Source organism: Lonchura striata, chromosome 11, assembly GCF_050655825.1.
Source record: "Lonchura striata isolate lonStrDom1 chromosome 11, ASM5065582v1, whole genome shotgun sequence".
NCBI classification, from domain to species: domain Eukaryota; kingdom Metazoa; phylum Chordata; class Aves; order Passeriformes; family Estrildidae; genus Lonchura; species Lonchura striata.
Window position 1 is genome coordinate 22,640,661 of NC_140713.1, and position 26,164 is coordinate 22,666,824.

Consider the following 26,164-nt stretch of genomic DNA (forward strand, 5'->3'; position numbering starts at 1 on the left):
AGGTATCAGGGGATGGAATCCTCCAGGGGCTGAAATTTTTGGGATTTACTACCTGAGGTTCAGCCTGAGCTTTGATTGTCCCTGGGAAGAGGAAGAGCTGTTTTGCACTTAAAAACTCAGCTGGGGAATGTCTGGAAAACAGAGCATCCTCAAATGTTAGGAGTTAATTTTGACTGTGGAAAAGGTAGATGTCACATGAGAATGGAAACATCCCAGGGAAATCCAAGGGTTTAGCCTCCAGCAGTTACACACACACACAAAAAAAACCCCAAACAAACAAACCAAACAAAAACCCCCACAAAAACCCCAAACAAACAGCAACAACAACAAAAAAAAAAAAAACAAAAAAAAAAAAACCAAACAAAAAAGCCGCCAATTGAAAATAGACATTTACTAATTTGCCTGAAGCAGAATTTATAAATCTTCTCAGCCACTGCCCTGCTGATGACTCCTGCAGGAATGTGGGGATATATCCATGTTTATGGGCAGAGATATTCACAAGAGCAAAATCATTTCAAAGACCTTTGGGCCACAGGTACCATAATCAAAATCCCAGCGAGCAGGTTTTGCTGGAGGCCCTGGAGCATCCACATCCCACCATTCTGCTCCTTTTGGAGGAAACCCAAACGTGAAGATTTCCACCCCGAGCCCCCAAAGGATTGCTCAACATTTAGTTTTGATTTCTGCATGTGATTCATGCCTGGCTGGGACAGGGCCACTACTAATAACAGAAATGCAGGCATCAGCATGGATCATGGCCCTTCTTTTCCTTTGGGTTTTTTCTTCCTACTTTTCCTTTTTTTTTTTTCTTCCTAGTTTTCCTTTTTTTTTTATTTTTTCTGAATACACAGTATTTAAAGCATTTTTTTTTTTTTTCCCTGGAGGTGCACACTTTCATTGACACCAGGTTCTCTACTCTTTTAGCTCAGACCTCTGCCTTAGTGTGTTTCTATCAGTCAGGTCCTGCACTGTTTTTATTTTTCTTTTGGTAAGCAGAGGGTTTGCAGCAAAGGGATGTTTCCATCAATTCTAAAAGTTCAGGTTTGAAAGCTAAACCACACTTTGCTCACTTGGACTTAAGATTAGTTCCTCTGAGTTGATGGTTTACTCTTCCAACTTGTAATCTAAGATCCTTCTCTCACCTCTCTGGGTGAGTCCAAGAGGATTTAAACTTTCTCTTCAGCTAAGAAAGCCCCACTTTTACCAGCAAAAAATGTTCTAAAGAACAGGGGATAAAGGTGGATCTGATCCATTGCCTAACAAAATATGTTAACTGAATAAATAACACCAATGAAATTAATAGACTTAAAAGAAAAATGCATCAAATAAATATTACTCTACCATTTTGTGGTTATGCAGATAAACCTATGGCCACATTTATTCTTTCCAGAAAGGTCAGTGAAATGATTCCCAGTCTCTACTTTCACATAACTTTGCAGCTTTTAGTCCAGCACTGAGGAGAAACAGAGGTGCTGAAATACAGAAAGATAGGATATCCTCTGTGTGTCACCTTTCCTACTGGAAAGAGGAAATAAAGGAAATCTTGTAAGAAGTCCCATTCTCATGAGCCTTTCAGCTTCTTTATTAGACCAAATGATCCTGGCTGGTTCAGATAAGGTTACCTTGGCTATTTACCCATTGTGAAGTAAATTATCAAAAGTCTTCAGGCTTGTCCATCATTAACAAAGGTTGGAAAATCCACTCTTTCCCATGCCAGGGTTAAGAAAACAATGTTAAAATCTATTTCAGGATCTAAGAGATGCACAATTCAGCACCACAAGCACTCTTGTAAAAAGATAGTAAGTTTCTCTGCAGCTTTTCTACTTATCCATGCTTTTGGTGTAGAAGTTGTAGAAGTTACAAGGAAATTTCTTTAAGTCAGATTTTCTGAAACCTTTAACAAATGAACATCTTTTTCTGGGATGATTTTTCTCCTTGTTCTATTTAAGCTGAACCTGGTGGCTTGCTTAGGGCAGTGCTTTATCTCGGATGCACGGATTGTTCTCTTCCTTATGAAGCCAGGAATTCCCAGCCTTGCTGGTGAGAAATCCTAGCTCTAGAGGAGGGAATCACTGCTTGAGGGAAGATAATTCCTCTCATATCCTCCCAGACAGCCTGACCTGCCCCTTCAGCCGCGTGTAACACCAGGCTGAGCCCCTACACCAACCCTCTTCCCATGCCTGGCCTTAAGGTGTGTCCAAAGAGGGATCACGGGAGGGAACTGGGCTCCCCCAGGGGCCTGTGGAAATACCAGCACAAGATTTGTAGCATCACCTGGTGATTTTTCACTGCTCAGCTGTACCTCTGCACTCAGGCACTCTTTGTTTATTGTGTGCCCTTCTAATCCTGGCACTGTCAAAGCCCTCCCCATTACCTCTGCGTTTTTGGGATTTATGAGCTGTGCGTGGCTAGCACAGTGTTATGACAGTTGGGATGAGATTAGGTTGCAGGTCAACCTGCTCCACAGCCTGGAACATTTTCAGGTCTCTTTGGAGCTAAGCATGAGGCTCAGACAGAGGAAATCCCAGAGGAGAAAGAAAGGGAGGGATGTGGTGCTTCTCCATCCTACACTCATGACTCCTCTGATAAATGGCAGCAGAAACCTCCTTCTTAGAAAGCAGAGGTGGAAAAAGAAAAGGTATTTGATGAAGGTAGAAGCACAGCACTCCTTCTCTCCAAACAAGAAGCTCCCAGACCGAGGGAAAACACCCTCACACTTTCCAGCTCACGCCTAATTTCAGACATAATTTATGAGTTCAAAACACCTTGTTGATCAAAAGTGGGCACTTCTTGTGTGTTTCTCATTTTTTTCCGCTTCACTGAGAACAGTTGGGGAGACATTCAGTCAGACTCTTCACACGCCAGAAATCCCAGCTACACGCAGCAGAAATTTCTCTGAATTAGAGCGAGAACCCTCTCTGGTTTGCCAACTCCCGAGTGAATTCTTTTATTTTGCCGAGCAATTATCTCTTTGTTTGTCCAGGGGAATATCTCATAACTCCCTGCTCACGGAAAGGCACTGACCTCTGAACAAACCAAAAATAGCCCAGCAATAATTCCAACAAGCTGCTCAATATCTGCTTTGAAGGCCCTTCTGGATCCAAGGCATTTCAAGCCATCCCACCGTGACCAAGAGGAGCAGGACAAGGTGTGGAGCATTTCCCAGCAGGAAAATCAAGAGTTTGCTGGGCAGGAGGGCTGAGGGTGCTCCCCCATCAGTCATCCAGATCTGCTGTTGTTCAGTGCTCACATCCAGTAAATTGTTCCAACCCATTTGTGGTTGGGAGAAATATGCTCCAGATAATTCTCTGCAGCCTCCTGCCTGTGGACTCTGCTGTGTGGAGCAGGGCCTTAAATGCTTTTTTTTTATTTTTCTCTTCTTGCTCAAGTGAATTGATTTAGAAACACGATATAAGTTAATGATAAAATCCTTCATTACACCACTGATGGCTACGTGCTGCCTGGCTGGGATAGACAAATAGCCTGTTTAGCCTGGAATCCTTTATGCTTCTGCAAGGGCTCTAATGTGTTTAAATTGTGCAATAATACAGCACAGAGATAAGTGATTCCATGGCAAAAGCCTATGTATTAAACCCTTCCAAAATGCAGCAGAGTGTGGCAGGAGAGATGATGAAAATGACTGGGTTCTCTTCCAAGCTCTAAAGCTGAATTTCTGCACAACGAGCACTGGGCATTTGGCCCCAGTCAATGCCAGTTCCTTCCTCCTCTTCTTTCTGTCATCTCCATGCTCCTGCTCTGCTTCCGGCCTCTGAAGAATACCCTACAGCCTTATTCTTAGCCTATATTTTATTGTCACCCAAATGACACGGCTTTGATATCAGTAATGATCTCAGATAGTCTAGTAATAATTAATTAAAAATAGCTTGAGCGATATTTTGACTGCCATCCAACCTAAATCCTTTTGCCTAATCTTCCCAATCTACCCGCCTTGGGTATATCCCGAGGCACTGAGTGCCAAAGATTAACCATAAACTGCGTGATATTTTCTTCCACAGATGTAAAAGTGCTTCCCTTAAAGGCAACACTCTTTTTTTTTTTTCCCTTTAACGGGTAAGCAGCCTCATTAGTACCAGGTGATTCATTTAAAGCACAATTACACAGGGAATTCAGCTAATTGATTGGATAACCCTCGATTCCTTTGTAAAAACACAATCCTCCAACCTGAAGTGCTTGGACTTAGTGGTAGTCATGTACCAAGAAGTTTGCTTTGAAAGCAAACGTTTAGGTTAATGGGATCCATATGATATAAATTCCTAATAACTTTTCCATGGGTGGGCTTATCGAAGTGCTTATCATAACACCAGTCGGGCCATTTCAAAGGAGCTTTCTTCTGAAACTTTCTGAAGACTTTTCTTTCACCCCAGATCTGCAGAAAACTCCGTTAACTCTCCATTGAGAAAATATTTGAGCTCCGTCCCAGGCCATATTCAAAGGGATTCTTTTCCAAAGGGGTATGCATTAACCCTTTGCTGGTAGGACAAAATATTTAATAGGGGTTTGTGGTGCTGCTGTTCTGGGGTCCTGGAGGTCACATTTATGGATGGGGGCTTGCACTAAACCTGGTTCACTTGTCTGGACTCTAAAATAAGAGCTCAGCATTTATTTGGGCTCACTCAAACCCAGGGAAGTAAAAGCTAACCTCTGTGGGTTTAATCAGATCCATTTCTAGAGGAATAAATGGGAGCAAACATCCCCTAAAGAGGCTTTGGGATATTTAGGAATCAGAGAACCAGGGCCACCTGCACTGTTGGAAAATAAAATTTTCTATACAGAGCTAAACTACCTTAGAAGCAAGCAGAGAATCTGTTGCTATATCTATAGTTTACCAATTTTTTTATATTTAAAAAAAATTAAATCCATTTACATCTGCCAAAAGCATGTTACAGGAACTTAACTCCTCTCTTTTTTGTGAATTTTGTTAGCGTTGATTTTACATTTCTCCCAATATAGATTCTTTGTAGAAAAGCATAAAAATAAGTTAAAATAGCTAAACATGGCAGTAGAATTTTATATAAATACACGTGTATTGGCAGATAAAGAGAGATCCAATATCCTGATTATCTCTGGGAAAGAAGAACTGCCAGAATCATGGCACGGAATGGCACGGAAATTCTATCATTATATTTGCAGTACTTAATCAAAATAAACCCATGATCACTCAGCAGAGGAGGGGACAGCATCCTAACGCATGATGATACGGATAAGATTCCTGCTGGGATAAATGCATGGACTGAAAAAAGAGAAAATATAAAAACCACTCACTGTGGTCATGTTTGGCATTGACCAATGGGGATGTTAAAATGATCTACAGATATGTGGGAGTGGGTGACCAAAAGTGGTTATTTAAAATGACCAAAAATAAAGAGGAAGAAATAGAATTGTAATTGTAATGGTCCAGTCTGAAGGGAAAAACACAGATTATGTTTCAAGGAGAAATTCAGAGAGCGGCCCACTTGAAGTGGTGCACAGAGCTCAGACCATTCATGATAAATAAATCATTGTAAACAGAAATCCCATTGGAGGTTTTGGCACAATTTAACCCAAAGACATGTGATTCTTTGATGATTAAAAAAAAAGGGAAAAATAAATTGAATGATACTTTGAGCCTTGAGTGCAAAATGTGAAATTGAATTTTACAACATCGTTTTATGCTAAAAGGATCCAGTATTCACTATTAGCTATTGTAAATGCAGGTGAACCCAGTGGGAAGAAATGCTGATGTCTGACACCAGTTCAGAATGCTGAACAATTTCTTTATTATAACTATACTATAATACATTAATATACTATTTAAAGGAGATACTAAAACTACATACCTACTTTTCCTAACTACCATATCTAACTAATTCCCAAATTGTGACCCTCTGTTGAGAGTCCAGACAATGGTGGGTTGGATTGGCCATCAGCTCAAACAATCCTCACCGGAATCCAACCAAGCAATCACCCCAGGGAAACAATTCTCCAGACACATTGCACATGGGAAAACAAGGAGCAGAAATAGAAATTGTTTTTTTTCCTCTGTGCTCCTCTATGAAAAATCCTGAAAGAGAGCAGAATGTACCTACCACAATTAGCCTAGTTTGCAATGTTTACTCCTGCCCTCAAAGCTTGTACAGCTTTGTTCAGTTGCACCACACAACCAATGCCTAAAACAGTTCAATTTCACTGCTGCAAACGCTCCCCATCTGCAATATTATTGCAAAGAGGAGCATTTGTGAGCACTGCATCCCTCACAGCAGGAGGGATAATGGCCTGGCACATCAGGAGCCCTCCAAGGTGATGAGAGAGCAGTGCAGGAGTCCGGCGTGTTGCTGTACGGAGTTTCCAAACATTCCTTAATGCCAAAGGGAAGTCAGCAGTGGAAAATCTTGTTCTTGACCGTGGTGGGACAGCTGAACCCTTCATAACTGTGTTAATTAATGTGCTACAGACACTGAGCTCCTCAGAGGGGAATGCCAGCTTGGAGGTGGGCATGTCAAAGGAATAGATTTGGGTTTGTTGGCAGGGAAGTGCGGGAGATGCCCGCAGGGTTCTTGTCAGCACCTACATTAAATCATGGGATGCAAAGCCAAATGTGGACATACATGGATGGGGAAACAAAATACCAGAGGCTCTACAGCCCTGTCCTTCAGGCCAACACACTCTAGAAAGAGAGAAGAAACCCTCTGTTCAATGATAAGATCCCACTAAATCTCACAGTCCTGAAGGCCTTTCCAAAAAAAAAAAAAATTAGAAATTAAAAAACTTGGATTGCAAAATCTCAGAGATCGAATTATCCTGGAATCTGGCCTCTAGGAGGCCTCAGGAGCAGCCAGAACTGGGTACAAGCTGTGATCTCTCATCGCTGGGCTGTGAAATTATTGTGTTCGAGGCTTAACGGGGGCTCAAAAAGTGGGGCTGGAGCGGCAGTGAAAGAGCGAACAGCGTTTATTGAGCAATAAAAACAACATTACATTTCATGGCTCAGCCAAAGTGCCCTACAGAAGCAAATCCCCGTGCTTACAGTACGGGGTGTAATAAATGCTGATTCCATAAAGGGGGCTGTTGGAAGGAATCAGCAGGGCCTGTGGGGGTGTAATCAAGCCCCCTGTTAAATTAGCATCGCCCTGCTCTCGCTGCTTTATTGTGTGACGGCAGCGAGCCCGGGGGCTCGGGAGGGTTGGGTTCACCTCCTGCACGGCTGCACTCTGCTTACCCTCTCCCAGGGACAGCTCTCCGAGGCCAAGGGTTAGGTTTCCTCCCAAGGATTAAGCGGGAGGCTCATGTCAACAAGGTGGTCGTGGAGATAGAGACAGAGCAGGAAGGACTCGTGAGGCCAGCGGAGAAAGATCCAACAATTTCAAGGCAGCAGATTAATCCTGATAATGCAGAGTTGGGCCATTCCTTTCCCCCTGGTTGGGTCAAGTTCCCTTAGCAACCACAAAGCCTGTCATTAATAAAATTTAAAAAAACCCACCATAATTTCCAACCCCTGTGCCCTTTTCCGAGGCGAAAAGACAAATTGAATATAAAATGAAAGCCTCTCTTTTTGGCCTTTTTAAACCTTTTCTCCCTTTCCCACTTTCCCGCCCACAATTCTGCATTGCTGACCTTGCTCCAGTCGCAGCCATCTCGGGAACACATGGAACATATGGACCTGATTGTCCTGTGGAGTGAGGAGGGCACAGGGACACCATTCCCACCGACCTTTCTCTACCAGGGATGGGGGACATCGGTGACAGCATCTACACAGCCCTACCTGGCTGGGCTGCATCAGCTTCTTCTTGAACCTCTTCTTTTTGAACCCCTTCTTTTTGAACTTCTTCTTTTTGAAACTCTTCTTCTTGAACCCCTTTTTCTTGAACCTCTTATTGAATATCTTCTTCTTGAACCTCTTCTTCTTGAACCTCTTCTTCTTGAACCTCTTCTTTTTGAACCCCTTCTTCCTGAACCTCGTCTTCTTGAACCTCTTCTTTTTGAATCTCTTCTTCTTGAACCTCTTCTTCCTGAACCCCCTCTTCTTGAATCTCTTCTTTTTGAACCTCTTCTTTTTGAACCCCTTCTTCTTGAACCTATTCTTCTTGAACCCCTTCTTGAATCTCTTCTTTTTGAACCCCTTCTTTTTGAACCCCTTCTTCTTGAACCTTGAACATGTCTGATATTCTAATTATTGTCACTGGTGGAGCTGCCTTCCAGGGTTTCTTTGGAACAAAAAACAAAAAAGATGCCTTTTTATCCCTAACTTAATTTTTTGGCTAAAATTTGTATTTCTGCTATGATGATTTAGTTGCTGCGTTCTGTGAAAAAGGAGTGGTTGGAAACCAAGTGGGACAAAGATATGGATATATCTGAAGATGCTTCAACTTCCAGAAACCATGAGTAGCTGGAGAGGAATTGTTAAAAGTTGGAGAAGTGTTCAGTTTGGGGGGTTTGTCAGTAAACAAGAACATTTCTGTGGGAATTCAGGGGTTTTCAGCTGCTTGCAAAAATCACTGGAGAACTCCCACACTCCAACCACCTCTTTTTCATTTTCTTCTGGTCATATAACACCAGGTTTCCATTTGCTGGAAATAAATGAGTGAAGCCATGGGGTATCCCTGCTCTTTTTATTCAAGCAAATAATGCCATTAAAGTCCACAGGAGTTCTCGTATCCAGTGGGCAGGTGCTGACCCCAATTGTTTTAACAGTTCTTTTTGTTCACACCTCATATTCCAGCTCAAAAGCCTTATGGAGCTTGACAGAAGGCTTAAAATCACGAGCCTGCCCAGTGTTGGAATTGGTATTATATATTTGTGCTGCTTAGTTGACTTAAAAGTGGGGAAAATAATAGAAGAAATCAAGTGTTATGGGTAAACAAATGGCTGTTTTGGTCAGTCAGGTTCATACAGGTTTAATCTTCTTTCTATGAGAAACCATAATCAACCTCTGTGCCTCAGTTTCCTCACAGAAATTGTAAACTGGGATTTATCAAGCTTCACTTTCTCAACATGTAGTCAGTGGTAAACATCAGGTAATCAAAAGTAGGAGAGAGAACTCAATTTTTCTTCAAATAATTTGAAAATCAGTACTTTTTGGTAAAAGGTTTTTTGGTTTTTTTATCCTTTTATTACCCAACTGCTGTTCAGATTAACAATGTGATGAATGATGTTGCATCACAAATGCTGAAAATAAAACAGATGAGTGATGCAAAGAGGGTGAGCTCTGTGTACTCACACAGTCCTATCCACCTCTTCAGAGTGATGTTTAAAACAGACCCATGTTTCTTCTGAAATACTTCTGAAACATTCTAAATTTAGTGAAATTTCTTCAGCACTTCTAAAAGTCTTTTCTTCATTATAACATACCACACTGCCAGGAAGTGTTTTGCTCTTCCAGGATGAACTGAAAAAGAAAACTAGATAAAACCTTTTCCAAAATTCCATTTATTTCCTTTGTTGTGTGGGTTGGGTTGAAATTTGTGATTTATTTATATTTATATATTTATGTGATGCCAAAAGCATATACAGAGCAAGGTAATACAGTCTAATGATCTTCCTCATGTGTTAAATCTTACAGTAGCCAAGTTAATTGTACTGCAGCTTAGAAAGAAACAAAAGTCTCCTCTAAGTTCAGACTAAACATGAGAAATTGCAACCAGAAAGGAAATTTTTATATATTTTTTTTTTAATTATGTGGGAAGATATAAACCCAGCGGGTTGGACTGGAGTGACTCTTTCAGCTCGAGTTTATTGTGTTTACAGTATTACTCAAGTTCTGTGAAAACTAATAACCATCACTAATCTCCCCAGTGCCCCATATTTTAGGGCTTGAGTTTTCTTACATTTTCTGCTGGTTTAAAGCCCAACAACAAAGAAGGTTCTGGATAGGACGAGCTCTAAAATTAAAACTACTCTGACATACCGAGATCTACAACCTCACTCTGGGGGAACCAACGTTTCCACCACAACTTTAACAAATTTCTTCCCCTCCCTCCAACCTCTCCTCCATCCCATAATAGCCTCTATGTTTCCAAAAGCAGAGCTCCACATCTGTAATATATTATGTGCATAATTTGCACTTAATTACCAACCACACTGATGAAACCGTGGCGTGACAATTAAACCTAATTAGGATTTTTTTTACAATTCCCTCTTTAACTGGGTATCTTATCAGCTCTCATCTTGCTGGAGACGTTTAGCCCCAAGTGTGAGCACCATTTCTTCCCAGTTCCAGGTGAAGGCAAAAGTGGGGATTACCAAATGTGTGTCGGGCACTTTGCATCCCCAATTGTTTCCATGTGGATGTCAGCAAACGTGCATCTCCCAGCTAAAAATAGGTGACCAGGCTGCCCCCTCCATGAAGTCAGACAAGTCTTGTGGTGCTTCCCAGGGGTGCTTGTTCACTGTTCAGTTGTGAAATTCAAAGGGCTCATTGAGTTTTCAGTGATAATTTCAAGATATTTTCCTCAAGCACACAATTGTAGCTGCTGTTAAAAAAAAAAAAAAAAAAAAAGTTACAATTGCACAAGTTTTAGCTGATGATGAAAATAATGAAGCCTAATGAGATGTACAAATACTGAAAAACTGATAGCTACATTTAAGGAGTTACTATTTTTCCCCAAAATTGGTGTAGGTGAGGTATTTCTATATTGATGGATTTGAGAGGATGGATTTTTTTTCTCTAGAGAAAGCAACACCAAAATATTTGACACCTTGAAAATGTTGTTTCAGTGTCAGACACTGTGGGCAGACCTTCAAGTAAATCTTTGAATTAAATAAGAAAATGAAATAATACTTTATTATGGTTTTACTGGGGCTGAATTTGGGGGGAAAATTGTAAATGAAGGGAAAAGATAAAATAGATTCTCTAATTCATAGTTCACTCTCTGATAAAAGAAAATACACTAAAAATGATTCATGGTCACTGTTGAATTTCAGTGCTGTTAATGGGATGTTTGTAACTAAAAGCTCCTGAATTCACTGATACTTGAAATTTTCCCTGCTCCTCTGAGTATTGTTTTCTTCACAGTTACAGACTTAGTGAATTCTTATCCAAATTATATCTTTATCTAATATTCCTTGTACTTTTCTTATTAGTGAGAACTTTTTTATATTTAATTCACATACTGAAAAAAGTAATCTGTAAGACTGAATATTGCAATAAGATAAAGATGAAATATATACATCATATATAAAAAATAATGTGGCACAGGCTGGACTCTTAATTTTGAATTAAACTTTTCTAACTGTGTCAGGTTGTCCTCTCTTTTTCAGGTGCAAGTACTCAATTCTTTCTCCTATTAAATTTCTTAAGAAACATTTTGTTTTGGGGGGTGGAGGATTAAGTTAATTCTGCTACAAGTGGAATGAAAATTTCTGGGTTTTTTTTCAATAGCATTTTACCAATTGTTTAAAAATTTTTCTTCCTTGGCAGAGAAAATCATTGTAGTATTTTGATTATTGTCTGATCCACCAGTGATTGGAGTCTGTTGAATAAATTCACAGGACAATGCTTTTGGCAGATTTTTGCAGTCTTTTCATAAATTGACTCAAATGATATTCATCTCTTTCCCAGCTGATAGTATTGCTTTGGGAATTTGCCCATCCATTCCAGAGGAGAAAAGATTCCTGTGAAATCTTTCAAATAATCATTTCAAGCAAGAAATATTTTCCTTCAATCCGCTGTCTGCGGAATCCGTACGGAAGGCTCAGCGTTCATACACAGCACCTCAAATAAATAAAAGCTATTTTCATTTTGCTCTAATTTTGCCTGTGATTTTTGCACTCATGATTTCTAAATTATAAAAGCAGCAGCAGGATTTAGCTGCAAATATGCCCTGGATGCTTGGAAAACCAAACTTTCCCTTTGAACACTCACCCAGAGCATCGCTAAGTGGGGTCTGCATGAGGAGAGTGGTGTGGGGTGGGGGCAAACGTTATTTTGGGGGGGAAAACATTTCTTTTTGGGGGAAAACATTTCTTTTTAAGCAGCAGGAGAGTTGCAGCCCCTGCCATGGGTAACACAGAGCCTCCCTCCAGCATTCCCAGTGATTCCTGCAGCGAGTGTGAAATGCTGGGAGGCGCAGCCCCGATGCCTTTATGAATGGACTGTTTGTCTCCCTCTCCCCTCCCAGCCCCTTTTTTTTTTAATTAGTTATTTATTTTCCCCTTCCTTTTTCACCCCACACTTGTCCAGTGGCCCAAAGCAGCTTAGCAGATATGGCAGCTCCAGGAATTATGGAAATGTGGATCTGGCTCTGCTGATTTGTACCCAGTGTGCCAAAGTTTTGTCAGGTTGGGGTTTTTTCACGACAAAATTTTCTTCTTTTTCAGAAGGTGCAGGACAAGGAACTGCTTTTTTTTTTTTTTTTTTCTGTAAGATGTGGCTCTGGGCACCTGACATGCTTAAAATAATTGCTCAAATTTAAACACACCCTGTGCATAATATAACCCAGATCTAAAATGTTTCTCCATCACCAGCAGCTCCAACACCGCCGTTGAGGTCTGGATCCAGGGATAATTTCTGCAGGTGGAATTCATCTCTGAAATAAATCCATATCTGGGAGACAACCAAGATCAGGCTGTTTGACTTCCCTCCTTCGTGCCACCTTCCAAAAGGACAAAATCCATCTTTTGTGCACCCTGGGAGAGAGGAGTTTAAAAAACGCTGAAGGTTTGTTTAATTAGGTGGCCTTGCAGTTCATTTGCTGGCAAATCACCCAAACTGCTTCCAGGGCTGATGTTAAAATCTGTTTCCATATTTTCTCGTGGGGGAAAAAAAAGAAAAAAGAGGGGGGGAAAAAGGTTATCCTTCACCCTTTCCAGCAAGCCAGGAAAGCTTGAAACCTGAAATAGTGGCTTGATGCCCAGACAGAGAGGAACTGAAATAAATACGAGCAAGGTTAAGAATTTTCTTTATTGAGAGCACCTGCTCCAATTTTATATGCAGGGTTGCTAAAAATTCCTTCGTTGCAGTGTGGGAGCTCAGTGGAGTTTTTGGTGCTGAGAAACCCAAAGGAGTCCTTTGGATTTCTCCATGGAAAGGCTTTCCCTGCTGCTCTCCAAGGGAATTGTGTGTGTCCAAAGGGAGCTGCAGGTGAAGCCAGGTGCAGGCGGTGTAACTCAGCCTGGCTCTGGGTGAGTGTCAGGGCAGGGACATGAAAAAATGAACTGGCAAATCCTCTCCAACTGGGAATTTTCAAGCAAAAAAATGTAAATTTCTGCTGCTTTTCCCAGGGAGCTGCACATCTCCTGGGTGTATCTGTCCCTTGTAGCTGTTCAATCACCTTCTCGAGAAAAACATGCCAGGGGAGCTAATTAATGACCTTAATTTGTGATGCACCAAATTTGTGGTTGCTTTGATGGGAGAAAAACAAAAGCAACACAGGGATTCAGAAATAGAAAAATATTGTGGTCTTATTGAAGCAGTTTTGTAGCTGGAAAAGGCACACACCAGGCTCAGGTATTAAGCAAGAAATTTTAAGCCAATTTCTTGGCAAAATGAATAATTTCAATTTAAACACACTAATATTAAGCCATTAGCCTGAGACTTTGAAACAGCACCATTCCTTTGGCTTTTGTCTGAGGGTGAAACAATTAGGGACTAATCCTTTAAACCGTATTATTTTTGGAGTTGAGGTTGATTATTCCCAGACCACTCAAACCTTCTAGCGCTGCTGTCAGAGTCGAGGCCTTTTGCTGCAGTTGTGATGATCCAAGGACACACACCCTAAGAATAGGAGCAGCCTCTGTCACAAACCCACTTTCAGCTACAATCTCTTTATTTTTACACGGCCTTATGACAAAAGAGGTGGTCTTTGATGTTGGAAGTTTAATCTCAGTGTTGACAATGAGTCTCTCAGTAGCCCTGGTTAAATTTTTTGCTTTATTGCACCTTCCTTTCCCCAAAGAGATGATGATTCCTCTGTTAATGGCCTGAAAATAATATTCACAATAAACTTTTCAACTAGGTCAAAGCCTTCAGATGACAGAAGTGCTTTAGGAAGTGCTGTTGGGGTTTTAATAAAAATTATTATAGGTAAGGAAAGAGCAGCATGCTGGAGATGGCCAACAGATCTAGCGGAGCTGCCATGTTTTGCTCAAAATTCCTCCCCAGTTGCAGCCAGAGTAATTTTGTACCGGGTTGGTGCCTCCTGAGGGGGTTTTTCACAGTTTGACCCCCCAGTGATTTGTCACAAGTCCATAATCCTGGCATAGATGACACTGTGGTCAGGATGGCAAAGTTGGTTTGTATGTGCTGAAAAGTGGGAGAGGAATTTGGGAGGTGTAAAGACCTGCTCCTTGGGGTGGGAAATGGTCCCTCAGTGCTGGTTTTGGTTGGTTTTATGTATTTTTTTTTCCCCAAATCTGAAGCCTAGCCTCAAACTGCAGGTGACAGGGATGGCTGGCACCGTAAGGGAGATGACAAGAAATATGAGTGACAATTTACGATGGTCTGGAGGGACAGGACAAGGCAGAACAGCTTCAAATTGACAAAGGGAAGGGTTAGATGGGATATTAGAAAAAAATTCTTCCCTGTGAGTGTGATGAGGCCCTGGTAAAGGGTGCCCAGAGGAGCTGTGGCTGTTCCATCCCTGGAAGTGTCCAAGGCCAGGTTGGATGGGTTTGGAGCACCCTGGGCTGGTGGAATGTTTCCCTGCCCATGGCAGGGATGAGATGAGTTTTAAGGTCCCTTCCAACCCAAACCATTCCATGATTCCATGACTGTAGTGGGAGCAGGGCTTCAGCAATGCCACCACAGTGCAAGGCTGTGGTGAGGCACAGGGATGTGACCAGCACCAGGAAAAGAGGGAGATGAAAATGTTCTCCAGAGTTTTATCTGATGGATGTTCATTTAACACAGGGCATGACTTTGGCTAAATGTGGGCTAAACCCAGGAAAAATCCAGCACTGGGAATTGGTCATTACTCTCGTCAATAATGGCATTTTCAGAAAGATTGCCTTGACAATAAACTTTATCTCCCTTTAATAACCCTGCTCCAGTGTCATTAGATGTCCTTTATTAATTGTCACTTTTTTTTTCAGGCCAGCGATGACACCTTAGGTTCACCAACCCATCAAACCACAGTTTTCTGTCCTCATTTTTGTGCCAGATCTAAGACCCCACAGTCACACCCCACGAAGCAGAGATCCAGTATAAACTGGGAAATGAGACAGGAATGCTGCAGTGAATCCAGAGCTGAGCCAGAGCCAGGATCTGTGGTTTGAAGGGATCTGCAGGGTGGAGAGCCACCAGCCAGCTGCCACCCCAGCACATGGGAAATCAGCCCCAAATGGCCGAGGATGGGCACAAACATGGGTGGAAAACAAGAGAACCCTCCTGCATCAGCTGCTACATTGAGATGTTTCCCAAGGGCTGCCACTGCCTAAGCCCAGGAGCTGCCAGGGATTTTTGCTTCACTGGGAGAGAAGTAACATTCCTGAACTCACAGAAATTACCCCGTTTTACTAGGGGATAAATCTAATCAGATTGTATCCAAAATGGACTATCTGTAAATTTTACCCACAGATGTATCCCATTTTCTTAATACCTAAGCTGCTTAGAAGCTTTAGTGTATTTATTTTCCTTTCACCCCTGCACTGGGGAGAAGCACTATCCCTATTTTACAGCTGGGGAAGTTACTCATGGGGAGATTTAAGAGCAGGAATTCACAGCAGTCACCGGGTAGAATTCAACGTGGCTGCAGAACCCACCTGCCACGCTGGGTAGATGTTCAGGCAAGGAGCTCTGTGGTGAATGCCAGGAGTACCTGTGCTAATTCATGGAAAACAGGGTTAATTGCACTCCCTGCAGGGTAGAAATGGGTTCAGGGAATCAGGCAGGCGAGGCTGGAGCAATCCCAGGAGCTGATCTCTGTCCCTGAGGCTGCTCCCTGTTCCATGGGAAGCACTCACCCACCAAGAACACTGAATTATGCCCTGGGAGCTGGATACAAGGTGGAGGGAACTAAAGGGAAATTAAAATATCTGGGTTTTTTCATTCTCAACCCTTTCATTTCCCTGAACCTGTGTAAGCAGCATCCACCAGCCCAGAGCAGATTATCAGCACTCCTGTCCCCTCTCATCAATCACTCCAGCTCAGTGAATTCCCTGTTTTTTTGGTTTTTTTTTCTTTTTTATTTTTTTCTCAGAGACTTGAACAGAACCTTTGAGAGGAGCAAGGACACAATGATAAATCAGAGCAGCAGCACATGCACGAGTGTGGCACCGCAGCAGAGATCGTTCCTTGAGTCCCAAGTCATAATTAACTCCCTGAAGGACAGAAACCTGACAGGAAATCCAAAATCTCTTTGCAATCCACTAAATATTACAGGAATGAATGGCTGGCATGGGGGAAGGAATGCTGGCTGGAAGTGAAGCCTTTTGGTTTGAGCTTTTCCTGGGCTGTTTATTTAGCATACAGCTTGGAGGCACTTGCTGGTTTGTATCTGGGAATGGAAGTTCCATGGTTGAGCTGGGAGATGGAAGGGTGGCAGCTCAGTCTGCTGATACCTGGAGTTAATTCTGCACCTGCACAGGGCCTCGGGTGGTGTTTGAAACATTTGAAGGGTTTAAGTGTGGGTTTATGTGGAACAGTTCAAAACAGGGCTGCCCTGTGGGTCTTTGCACTCAGACCGTGACGTCTGAGGTGTGAGTCCTCCTGGCTTTTTCTTTTTCCCTGGGTGAAATGGAACCAAAAACCTTAAAAAAAAAATCTGAACCCTTCACCTGTCAAGCCAAAAAACATTCCACTGCTTTTCAGATCCAGTTTCCCTCAAGGATAGGGCGAGAGAAAGAAAAGACATCAGATGTCATGTAACCGCTACCAGATGATGTTCACGAGGGTCACAGCGAGGGTCCCATATGAAATAAATAGAATATAAATTACGAGTCTCAGTGAAATGATGCTGCTTCACAACAGCTGCTCGTTGGCCCCTTCCTCAAGAGCTCTGGCTTTGCCAAGCTTGGATCTGCAGCCTCGGGGTGACAGTTCCCATCCTCAGATGTGTTGGAGAGCATCACTCTGGGCCAGCTCGCCTCTGCTGCTCCATGGCCAGAGCCCTGTGCTCCTTCCCATCCCAGAGCAGCAGAGCTGAAGGAGTAGAGGGCTGGATTTTAGGAGGCATTCCCGAGGAGCCCTCGGTGTTGAAAGTGCAGGTGATGAGTTTCCAATCAGATAAGGCGATGGTAATTCCAGATGACCCTGCCATCGGCCTCGGGAATGGCCAGGCGGGGAATGTACGGATTGGGTTTCACTCAGGGCCTGGACACATTTATAATGTTTCACTAAATGAATAGGGAGTACTGTGACCCAGCTGGGAAATTTATGGCCTTGGTTGTGGCTCTGACAGGACTTTGGAGTGAGATATCATGGGCGTCGGGGGTGGAGGCTCATCTCAGCCTGAAATTGGGGTGGGGGTAGGGGTGAGAAGCGGAGATAAAGCAGCTGTTGAAAAGCTTAAGCTCTGTGTCTCTGGCTAAAAGCAGCTTGGGAACACACTCACCAAGGTGTCAACCCTCTACCAAGTGCCCAGGAGGTGAAAAATATCCCAAGTGAAGGACAAATCAAGTCCCATGTTGGGGGGTCCAGGAGCTCGGTCATAAAATGTGCAGAATCATAGGAGGAGGAATGGGAGGAATAGTTCCATGGGAGGAGAAGAGGTCATTCCTGACAATGTGCAGCTCCAAAAAGCTGGAGTTGTGCTACACAGGGACCTTTCACTCCACCATCTGTGGTCACTCAACTCTCAGGGTTGGACCGGGGGATTTATGGCACATTTGGATTTTCAAGCATCCCTTGCACAGCCCAAACTGAGCTCCTCAAGAACTGGAAGTTAATCTTTGCCTAAGCTACACACAGTGATCTGCTGTGACCTTCCTAACTGATGCTTACAAAAGCCTTCCTTAGAAGCTGAGGGAGAAAAGCAGGGTTTAAAGATTTACTGGGACATTTACAAGTGTGATAACATTTTTCAGCCTGTTTGGTTTTATGATAAATCATTTTTTATTGCCCCAGAAAACCTGGAAGATGGTGACCAGAAGTCGAATATTTTTTGGCTTTGTCATTGGAAAATCAGACCCAAAGTGTTTCAGCTATGAATGGAAGGAAATTTAAAGCACAGAACAATCTGAAGTAACCAGGCAAAACACTTGCTCTGGCTGTCCAAAAACAACCAAAAAGATGCCTAGAAATAAACAAAAGATGTCTTTTGTAGGCCACTGAGAAGGTCTTTATTTTTTTTTCCCCTTTTGATATTGAAGAATTTTTTTGAATATTTTCCAAAGAAAGTAGTGAGGTTGAAAAATTGTGGTGGGGGATGTATTAAAAATATCAATGTTTGGAGCAAAGCCAAGTGGTCATGATTTGTTTTATTTGAGAAATGTCAACCAGCTGTACCTATGAAACTGGAAACCAGGTAAAAATTGCCCCAATCTCAGTTTTTTCTTTTTTTTTTGAAGCTGAAAAGTCAACCAAGGTTCATCAGAATGGTTTGTAACCTTCCAAATGAGTGTCCTAGGCTTGCTGGAAACTGGACCTGGCTAACAGAATTGTTGGAAATAATGTGGACTCAGCTGAGGTTTCACTTTCATTTTTGCACACAAACCCAAGTTATGTGGCATTTGTACCAAAAGTAAACTGAGATTTACACAAAATCTTTCCATATGCATTGGTACCAACAAGCTGAGCTTCACAGCAATGAATTTGGGGTTGCAGTGAAGTAATCAATTTGGCATTGGCATGATTGGAAATTGGAGCTTATCCTGGGTGAACTCTCCACCAGCAAATCCCTGTGACTCCTGATGTGATATTTGTAAATTAGTAGTGTTTAAAAATAATTATCTCATTTTTAATTCTTCTAAACCTCCCAAATGAGGAAAAACTGATCAATTTATCTCTGTGAACAGTAATTCTTTGTTGAAAGATAGCACGGTTTGAATTTCTTTCAAGTTCAATTATGAAGAAAAGGGTTTGTCAACCAGAAAACCCCTTGGATGTCGCTTCTACTCCATGTTAACACCATCCTTAGTGGTTAAATCCTGATCCATGAACAAGGCTCAAAAACCTAAAGCAATAGGAATTAGGGACACAAAACCAGCTGAATAACAAAATGAAAGCCATTTTCAGTCTCCACTCAGCTGAAGCTGTGTGCAGGTCTTTTTTCAGCACTCATAATCCCACAATTCTAATTTGAGTAGGGAGCTCCCAAACCTGTTTGGCTTCAGAACCCCCCTTTGGAGAGTTCACCTGCAGCAGGAAAAAGTGGTTGGTGTTCAGGGTATGGAGTGATCCAAAATCAAAGGCTCCAGGTCTGTTTTTCCAGGGCAATCTACACCTGTGCAGCAGCTTCCCTGGAATCTGAACCATCTCCTGCAGCCCAGAACACTGAACCCCTGCCAGGAATGATAAACACATCCCATTTTTCTTTCCTTATCTGTTTGCATTTTGTTAATATCTCCTCTCAATCCCTTCCACTCACTTCCAGTGGCTCTTATCAACAGCCAGCAAAGAAATCCTTCCCGGCCAATGTCTGGAGCTTTTGTGTGGGAAATGTTCTCACCCGTGCACATAAGATGTGATTTACACGAGTTGTGACATGGGGATTCATTAGGGAAGTTTAATTAAGATCAATCACATAACAGGTAAAATATAGAGATGGAGGATGACACAACCTCTCAAACCTCTGATTACATGAATCACCAAAATATATTGCCACAGAAATTGTGGAAAACATTCCTTTGACTTGCTGAGAGAAGTTTAACATTGAAAGCCTTATAATAGTGTTTGTTGGAACACTGGTGTTCATTGCTAAACCTTAAAAACAAAAAATCGAGTGGGAGAAACTAGCATGCTAAGGGTTAGTAATTCAAAGTTCCAAATCAATTTATTTTGGGTTTTTTTTATTACATTATATATAAAATGCCATAAAAGAAAAAAATGAATGTATTCTTTTGTATGTCTAAGCAAATTGGAAAGCTCTTGGGTAATCTATAGAAATAAATTTAAATGAGTAAAGCTTTTTTATGTAATCATTTATATTTCATATTCAGTGTGGAGGGAGGGAATTTGCCATCAGTACTTCTTTATTCAGTGTTTAATTAACGTGATGAATGCTGCACAGTTTGGAGCATGAGAGGTTTCTAAACTTAAGGGAAGCTATGAAGTAGATACATCACTAACAGTAAAATATATGAATTAATATAGATTTTTAATGCTAGAGATGCCATGGTGTTCAGGTGGGAATTGGAACCTTTTAAAATAGTACACTCCAGATAGAAATCCAGCTCAATAATGCTTGCTACAAATGTGGGAGTTGCTGAGGGAGAAGCCAATATTGCATTCCTCAGGTCTAGGGCAGAAAAAGTGGAGGAGTTAAGATGAAGTGCAGATTTGCTCCTAATCAAATCCAGAGGACGTGCTGCAAACCTTATTGGGAGAGATCCGCTAAGTCTGCAGCATGAACATGACAGGCAGGCGAAATTGTGGATTTGATCATTTAAAAACCTGTGGATTCCTGGGGTTTTGGCTACGTTAAAGGCTCTGAGTAAAGACACGCTGAAAATTGCTGAGGGGTGTTACCAAAGCCAGTTGCCAAAGGCTTAGTCTGTTCAGTAATCCAGGGAGCAGCTGGTTGAGCTAACTCCCAGTTAATTACCTCTCCATTTCTGCAATCACTCCGTGGTTTGTTTAGGGCAAGGTGGACTGGAGGGTTTGGTGCTCAAATCATTCAATTTATTCGTTTGCTGTAGAAAATAAAAGTTGGGAAATAAAGACCTCATTATTGTACATATTTTTTCGTTTAATTCGTTATGGGCATGTTACAAACTGGCTTTGTAATTTGGGTAATCACGCACAAATGTTGGGGTTTGCTGCAGCATTTTCAAATCAAATACTTGTTGGGCTGGAGCTGGCAGGCAGTGCTGGGGCAAACCCAGCTCGCTGAGGGTGTTGAGGTGATTGACTAAATGCCCTCATAAATCTTCCAGAGCCAGATCCTGATGTCTTTTCACGCTCTTCAACGCCCAGGATGTGAAAAGCACTTTTATGGGTGGAGTGTGGTGATCGAAGCTCTACATTAAATCATTTATCTGAGGAGGAGAATGAAGGAATGGCATATCTTCCTGCTATTTAATGGGATCTCTGGAGAACTGTTTCCTACAATGAAGAACCTCAAGTCCTTTGTGGCATCTGCTTTGTTTAAATACTCTATGGTAGGTCAGTTAAACATCAGAGTCAATCCTAATTTCCACTGTTGAGCTTAATCCCTGTAGATTATCCTAAATAATTGTGCTTTTCCTTTGTCATTTCTTACACAACTCCAAGTTACAATCTCCTACAATGCCAGCCTTTTTTAAACTCTGCAGCACATCTAAAATCAGCATTGAAAGAAATGTTTCAGTTGTAAAGTCAAGCTTTCAGAAGATTAAGAAGTGCTTGGATCCAGAACACCCAAGCAACCTTAAACTGTCCCATTCTATAAAGCCTTTAGACATCTGATTGCTCCAAGTTCATGCCCCTTCCAACTACTGTGAAAAAAGAGGTGAGACCTGCAAAAACTACTCCATTTTGAGGCACAGCCTGGAATCATTCCCACTGCATTTTCCATCCAAGGCTTTGACTGAAGTAGGGAGTTATATGGAAAAAAACCCAGCGTGATCAACATTTTCTTGTGTGGAACCACAGCAGCTCCAGCAACTGGGGAGAGCAGATGGGAGAGGGATTTCCCCTTAACTTTTGACAACTTATTGTGTGAATTAACTCACCCTTCTCTCAGAAAAGATCTTGAAAAGTTGACAATAATCTATTATGACTTAGTGATGAGGAGTTGTGATGGAAGACTGCAGGGTCTCTTGAAAATCTGATATTCTACTGAGAATGTTTTCTAGTCTACACTGAGAGTTAGAGACCAAATTTAATATCTGTTCTGAGATTCAGATCCCCTTGTCCAAATCTTTAGATGCTCCTCCAGCCCCTGATTTTGCATCCTTCATTTTAGTCCTAAATTTAAAACCAATCAGAAAACACACATCCCCCCCAAAAAATATCTTTGCTTTTTCATGAGGTTCTAAATGACTTTTTCTTCTCACTGTGGTGGTGGGGAGGTCTTCAGGAGCCTTTCCAGTGCTGGATTTGACATCTGTTTTCTGAGGGACTGACTGGAGTACTCTGCCCAAGGTATGATCCAGCTGGCTGAGTATTCCTAGGTGCTGGATTATAATGCAGCAGGCAGGAAAGACATACTTGTGGGTATGGCCAAAAATGCCATTTAATGTGAAGTATTCCAATGTCCCTTTGTTTAGGAAACCAAGCAGCTTCTAAGTAAGATGACTATTTTACTTTTTTTTCTGTATTCTCAATAATTCTCCTTCCCAACTCCCCAAAGAGAACAAAAATACGTAAAACATACGAGATAATTTTCATGTTGCATCAAGCTATAATCCCTGATAATTCTAGGCTGGCGCTGTGGAAGAAATGACCAAACTCAATTCTCTTTCTGTTGTGAAAGTTTTAAAAAGTAGCTTTCCAGCTGACTTTCCTACTGCTGTACTCACTTTGCCTGAAATGGTTTTGGCTTTCACAGCCTGGGTAGGCTCAACATGGCCACGAGGGATTTGGAAGACCTCCCAGGGAAGACCTCCTACAATCTGCAGTGGATGCTGTCCCCTCAGTTAGAAAATTTAGCTCCAAGGAGGTATTGCCTCAGCATCCCAGGAGAGAGACCTGCTCTTGGAAGGGTCTTTCCTTGAGTGCTCTCAAAACCTTGACCACCCTTTTGCCAAACGGCTTCATGGCAGAATTCTGTTCACTCCAATATCCTCCCCACATCTGAGTTTGTTTCCATCCAGACTAGAGGCAGTTGTTTCCAAAGCTGGAGGTTCTTTATGGAGAAAGCCCTACTCATTTCTCTTTATTCAGAATTTTTTTTTTATTTTTAAAAAGTGCATAGCCGAAGCCATCTAGAGTTTTAAATGTCAGAACTCCAAGTAGAGCACAGCTCTGGTGTTACTAGTTCCAGTGAAAAACCCGACCCATGAAGTGGGTTGATGAGCTTCCAGTTGATTGAAGATGTTCTCCAGAAGAACAGTCTAATTGAGAGTTGACAAAGGCAACTGTGGAAACTATGTCTGCTTCCAATAAAACTCCCTGCCTCCTTGCCAGGCTCAGAGGGAAAAACCTGCCTTCCAACTCCTGGCCACGAACTTGCTTCATGTTTTAGCAGTGCCGCTCCTTGGCCCTGCAGGATCACTAAGGGACGACCAGAATATCCCCTGCGTCCAAATCCAGGATGTTCCTGGATATATTTGCTTGGTTTTGCCCCATCCCAGCAGCAGCACATTGGTCTGAGCTGGGCTGCAGGCTGCCTCTCTTCTTCATGCCAGCCCAGCAAGATCCCAAGCACAAACTGGGAAGCAATTTGGCCAGAGGTAAACTCTTCCCTCTGTGGCCATGCCTGATTGACGAGGTGCTGTCCCAGCTTTGGAGAAATGCTCTGGGTGAAGGTGGCACGTTGGGTGGGTTTTTGCTCTCGCTGACAGTGCTGAAGGTGCTGATTTTCCTGCAGTGCAGTGCATCATGCTGGATTCATTTCTTGCGTGTTCCGTGCCCGTGTCTGGGATTCATTGGCTGCACTGCAACGTGATTTTTGGAACCCTGCTCCAGCAGTGACTCTCTGACATGCAGTTCAAACCCTCAGCTCGTCCCAGACCATACTTTTATTACAGTGAGCAGATCTGTGTATAGCTTCAGACTGCTGCAAATTTCCAAGGGCTGCGTCCCAATGAGTATCACTTTCCAATTTCATTCCCCTCAAGAAATTCTGTCAACAGCTTCTCCCAATTCCATTAATCTTGTGTTTTACCATCTTAAAGCCTCCCATTCTCTCAACCCCCTTAAAGATGTGACCAGTGTTTCTCCCTGAGTGCTGACAATTACTTTCTCATTCTTGTGTGGAGCTGCTCTCCCTGCTAAGAACCACATGCAGTTTTCAATAATACCTATTCATCAGTAATGTATGGAGTGAGCCAGGTCTGGATTTCCACACTGAGGTACTGATGTGTTTTACATACCTCTCCTTACTCAAAAGGGATTTTCTGTCTCTGAACGCTTAATATGAGAAGCATTTTTCAAATTCTTTGACAGAATGCTTTTAACATATCAGCAGGGTTAATAAATCTTTCCCATTTGTTCTGTTCGCTTTTATTCATAGTGAAGTATTGATCAGGAACAAGCAGGGATTGTGAGGACAGTTCTCAAATCAAAGTGATATATGGTGCTACCAGGACACTGATACAAATGGTTTGGTTTGGAGCTGTGCTCCTTTAGCCCCAAGGATTTTTCTCCAGCAGCAAGAAAATCCAGAAAGGGATCATTCAACCACCCCAGACCACCAACCTGTCAGAGTTCTCTGCATTAAGTTTTCAGATTTGTTTTTTTTTCACCCATTTTTCACTGTGCTGCACTTGAATAGCACAAGTATTTTATCTCTCCAAAATGCAAGCAACTGATGGGTCCAAGCGGCTGATTGAAATCAGGGATGGGGTGGCATAGACTACAAAAATATTGAAATTAATATTTCACCTTCTGTCCATGCCTCAAATCTGGAATATCCAGGGGGGTTCTCTTCAATTTTTTTATTTTCTCTGGGGCTACCTCTGTGTGTGTGCTTTCTTTAGAGGTACATTATGCTGTGCAAAAAACTAATCAGTTAAAACCAAGGGCCAATTGGAAAGGTGAAAGTTAATTTATCCTAATTAGAAACATAGAATCATTAAACTTGGAAAAGACTTCTAAGATCATTGAGTACTTCAACTTTGATAAAACAAAAGGCAATACTATCCAACAAATATTCATGAAAAAAACCCAGATATTTCTTATGGAGAAAGTCTCAATACCTCAAGTCCTTTTGTGAAGACGGGATGGAAGGACTGGAGACCCGTGATGGAAAGGGAAAAGATGCTGTTCAGAGGGGAGGAATTCAGTCTTAATGTCAGAAATTCTCAGCCACATCTTGTCTTGTGGATAATCTTCTTAGATGCTGGTAAGAGACCTCTCACTTAGGGCTTTTAAGACAGTCAGTGGCACAGGGGGTTATCCTGAATTAGCAAACAAGGATGACCTAATCCATTTTCCATTTTGAGTTTCCATGAGTCTGTAGTCCTGTGAATGTTTTTCTCTGAAAAACTTCTCAACACATCATTGGCTTTTTTCGTTGGTTTTTTTCTTTTTCTTTTTTTTTTTCCTTCTTCTGGTTCTCAGTCAGAATTCCTGTTTAAAATTTTGGTGGCACGTTGTGCTTTTTGTCAGCCTTGGCAAGGAGGCAGGAATGGTGCATGTGATCCACCGAGGAGAACAGAATGTCAAAAAAGCAGTGGTGGCACAACAGGAGCTGGCAACGTTGGGAATTGGGCTTCTATTTTTAGTGGCCAAAGCTTGTTCCGAGGTTAAAGGAACACACAATCCTGGGGGAAGGTGGAGGGAATATTTGCCTTCCCGGAGGGAATCCAAGAGGATTGCAGAGTAAGAGGTCAGAGGAGCAAGGGGAGGGGAGGGCTATCTGTGACACAGCTGTTTTGGGAAACAAAAAGGAAAAAAAAAAAGAGGAGTTGGATGGCAATTCCTGGTGAAACATTTCTCAGAGTGCTGGAGTCAATGAAGCACAGTCGTATTTAAGGCATCAGACCACCTACATCTTAACAGATCCACAAATCGACCTTAATGATGCCATTTATGTTTAAAAAGAACTTTAAATTCAGCTGAAAAAATAGAATGGATGCTGAAACATTGCCTTACTTGTTCCAGCCAACTTTCTGAAGCAGGATCTGATAAATTTGCTGGAGGAAAGAGCAAAAAGGACCAAACCCTATAGGGAAGAAATATCTCAGGCAGTTCTTCCCTTCAGGAGTTCTGGCCAACACTGGAAGCCCTCAGGTTGTAGCAGTGGCAAATTCTGTGCACAGAAAGGAAAAGATCCGTTTATTTATTATTTTGACAGCAAAAAATTACATTTGGGCAGTGTAGGACCCTTTTGGAGATGAAAATTGCTAAAGCAGTAAGATCTACCCGCTGTAAATTAGTGATGCCTAAAATTGAAAAAATAGTGGGATTTTTAATTTTTAAGTCACTTGTACATTATATAAACCTTGCATGTTTTTTTTTTTCTTGTGTTTATTTAATAAATTGAAAGTA